This window comes from Sprattus sprattus (genome assembly GCF_963457725.1).
Source record: "Sprattus sprattus genome assembly, chromosome: 5".
Lineage (NCBI taxonomy): Eukaryota > Metazoa > Chordata > Actinopteri > Clupeiformes > Clupeidae > Sprattus > Sprattus sprattus.
Window position 1 is genome coordinate 22,060,100 of NC_137924.1, and position 4,495 is coordinate 22,064,594.

Sequence of the window (4,495 nt, forward strand, 5' to 3'; positions counted from 1 at the left end):
TTTGGGAGATACAAGGATATTTCTTTATTTTTTTAACATAAATCTAATCTCATTGTTTTTGCCATTGCAACTACTACCAGCAAATATTTAGTAGCACTACAAAACAGGGCATAAAGGCAAACATCTTTAAACTGTCTCTAAAAGGCATTGTGACTGTAGTGATGACATTGCTGAAGGCAGTGAAAATGTTTTAATTCTGCGCAAACATTACATTGGGACAAAGCCACCCCACGCCAAATGCTCCACTTAGTCATAGCCTACTCCTTATGGCAGCCATAGATGACCAAACAAAGGCTTCTTTCTTCAGTGGAGCGCTAATGTTTGTGCTAGCACTGCCTCTCGAGCCCAGATCATTTCTGCTCCTGTATTTGAGACCAGGGAGTAATGGCAACCATTTGAAATGTTGATCTAGCAGCACAGAACACTGGGCATTCACCGCTCTCCAATAGCAAATGGCGACCTGCTCTGTTTGAAATAGCACCCAAGGTGAGAAAAACCTGCGTTATGATGATGACTCCAATATGAGTTGGTGGGTTAATGGTGGTATAAATAGACCATTGTATGTCACTGGCCATTGATCTTCTGTGTGCGTTTTATTATGTGTGTCATATGTGTTTTATCTTCTGTAGCCACACCGTTGGAGAACAGGTGGTGTAATCTATCATTGTGTGCCATTTGCTCCCTCTCCCTCTATCTCTCCCTGTGATCATTTTTGTGTATGGATGGGTGTATTTCTTTACGGGTGTGTGTGTGTGTGTGTCTGTGTGTGTGTGTGTGTGTGTGTGGGTGGGTGGACATTTTGTATCTTGGCATTTGGAGACATTCTGCTCCATGCACCTGCCCTTAGTCACATTCCAATGATTGGTCCTGAGAACTGCACCAGCTGCTCCTAACGCTCTCTCTCTCTCTCTCTCTCTCTCTCTCTCTCTCTCTCTCTCTCTCTCTCTCTCTCTCTCTCTCTCTCTCTCTCCCTCCCTCCCCCCTCTCTCTCTCTCTCTCTCTCACACACACACACACACACACACACACACACACACACACACACACACACACACACATAACATACAGTCCCCCTGCCATTCCCTGAGATCATCCTCCACTCCTCAGTCACATTCACACACACACACACACACACACACACACACACACACACACACACACACACACACACACACACACACACACACACACACACACACACACACACACACACACACACACACACACACACACACACACACACTTTCTCTCAAGTCATTGCAGCTCCCTGCCATCTCTCCTTTCTCACACTCAGTCTGTACGTCACCCTCCAGTTTCTACACACAGCTGCAAGAGTCTTTTCCCCTCCTCTCCTCTCCTCTGACCTGTCACTCCCTTCACGCCCAGTGACCCTTCTGTCCTCTCTACAAGCCCCGACAGGCCCAGACTCTGACCATGACACCACCGCTGCCATATTCCACTCTTCCCTACCCCCATCAAACGCAGAAGCCAATAATAGTTTAAGAAAAAAAGTATTGTGTGCCACCTATGACATGTCAGGAACAGGTGAGATATGAGGTAGAGGAATGTTTGTGGGGAGTGACCCCTGACCCCTGTCTAATCACTGACCCTGCTCATCCTCTGGAAATAGTTTCTGAGATGGCCAAGTGATGGCGTCATGGAGTAGCGCCACAAACCACTGTCTGCTATGGGGGAGTTGTGTCCAAACAGGGTCAAGCTTGAACTGTCCAGCTGGAAACTCATCCTTTGGAGAGGATTTTATAGTGATGTTTTTTGTGTTTTTTCTCACACATGAAAAAAAACCCCTCACATCTTGAAAAGGTCAGTGGGACTTCTGAGTCGGTTATACATTCACAGCAGCTGATCGACCAATCATGTGCCTGTCTGGCCCTGGCAGAGGAAGTCAGTGGGCTGAAATGGATCCGTCTGGCTGGAGATTTCCCCAGAGCCTAACAGGAAATATAGTAGTAAGCAACTCAGTACCCCGGGCCTGAAATAGACCAAAGCCAATGGCCTGCTCCTGACACAACTCAAGGCTCCCTTTGTGTGTGTGTGTGTGCTTTAGAAAGAATAAATCATTAGATGTAATGAGATGGAAAGTTCAATAATGTTATCAATTGACAGATTGGAACTTTTGACTCCACTTTAAACCTGATGTTCGAATGTGTATGGGGATGGCAGATGTGGGATGAGGACAGATATTGGAGAGATATTGTGTACACGTGTGTGTGCGCACATGGGAGTGTGTGTGTACGCATGTGAGAGTGTGTGTAGCTATAGGTGGCTCATCGACAGAAATGTGTGCATTTAACATGTTTGCTCACCTACACCTCCTTGCATGCATGCTTATGAACACCGCTGTCACTGTCATTAGCTACAGTGTACACACGATGAGTAGGAGTTCAAAGTGCTTGTTTGAAGCTCAGCCGGTGTGGGGTACATTATGCCCTATAGTCATTAAATCGGCTGAGGGTTGGGCTTAGGGGGGTGACATTCGAACAAAACTCCCTCGTGCTCGTGACATCCCCATACATCAATTCTACGCGGGGTCCTCCGCTTATCAGATACCTTCCCCCCCTCCCCCCACCGCCAAAAATCCAAGCGTGTACCTCCCCCAAAAAATAAACCGCTCTCTTCCTCTCACACACACACACACACTCTTTTATCACTCTATCTGCTCCAATGATGCCAGGGGGAGCCATCCATCACAAACTGATTACCGGGGGGGGGGGGGCTGGGAGTGGGTGTGGTACCCACCCATAAGACTGTGCCAATGTGTTGTCACAGCCGAGCAAGAACACGGCTTCTGTGCACTAAAGATGAGTTATGCCCCATTCCATTAGACTGCTGTGCCCATGCTCAGTGGCTCCCCGACGAAGAACGAGGAGAGAGAAACAGATGTCTGTAGGTGCTAGAAGCACACGACTGCTGAGTAAAGTGTCCTTTCCTTTCTCGTTCGATATAAAAGGGAACGAGCATGGTGTTGTTACTGCCATTTTATTTTTTGAAAAGATGGCAATGCGGCATTGATGTTTAGAGAGAGAAAATGGGCTCGAGATTGAGGTATAATGAGTTGTAACATTAGGGTCACACGAAGACAATGAAGCATTGATGTAGTCACAGCACCCATTCGAATTGAAACATTAAGCGTAGCAAAATCTGAGGAAGAAAATGCTTGGAATAATTCATAGATGTACATATGAGACATGAGAGATAGACAGATAGGCTGAGTGGGGGAGATAAGGAGAGAAGGGGAGATGAAAGGAGGGGAAATGAGAGTGCTGCTCTCTCTTTCTCTCTTTCTCTCTCTCTCTGTCTCTCTCTCTGCTTTGCTCTCCCCCTCCCCGCGAGTCAAACGCCTCATGCTGAGATCCGTGAGCCAAAACTTCCATGTAGAGTCAATTGGATTTTGAGGATGGTGCAGCCTGGCTGTTGCCTAGCTCTGCCTGCCTTATTGCTCACAGCTCAGTTCAGTGCAGTGATTATAGTCTGGAAACTCTGTTCAGAAGATGGATCACTGGGCCATTCTGAGTGGCCTCCAATCAGTGACCAGTGGGGGTGGCTAAAGTGCGATGATTTTGAAGTGAAACATTTGTTTGAAATGTAGTTAAATCAACGGTGGCAGTGCTAGAGCTAGGTCGAAGCGATACAAACAGTTGTAGCAATGCTAGGACACATCAAAAAATTTAAGCCAGAACAAGAAGAATGTGTAAATGTATTTACCACCAACAGGTTTTGGGAAAAGGCTAATTTATCAGCTTGCACTGTTATTTGGCAAAATAAGAAGTATAGCAATCCCATAGTGGTCAATGCCGATTGGTTAAAGGCTGGCCCAATGGTTTCAGAATGAACCAGAAATCTACTAGCCTGGCCGTTACCAGCCTGTGACTCCATTTCATTCCGTCTTTCAGTCTGGGCCAACCCAATGCATTTTGGTTTCCGAGATGGGCGGGTGCTTATCTTGAGGTTTAAAATCATTGGAGTTCCCTTAACCAATCAGCAACGTTTAGTAAGCATTCGGTAGATTAAACTCTTCCCAAAGCCAGTTGGGAGAAGAGCTACGACGTCCTTTCCCATCATAAAACTTACAAGAAAATACTCTTGTTCTCCTTTTAATTTTCTGATGTTCACGAGAGTTGAGACAACTTTTCCGATAGCTTTTCGTGTCTTTTCCTCCAAGGCGAGTTTTGCGTCACAGCTCTGAACTGTTCGCTGATTGGTCCTGCAAAATTTTGAGTTCTGGAGACGATTGTCAATGGGGTTGGGCCAGACTGAGTATGAGCTTGAAATCAATTCAGGCGGAAATACGTAGGCTGGTGTCACCAGGCTAGAAATCTACGCCCCTTAGGATGCAACAGCTGGAAACGATCCCCAGTGTAGTGAGGTCAGACCATATCTTTTCACAAAGTGAATTTTTGGTCTGGCTATACCATAATAGCCTGGCTGGCACACACACACACGCACATGCACACGCACACGCACACGCACACGCACA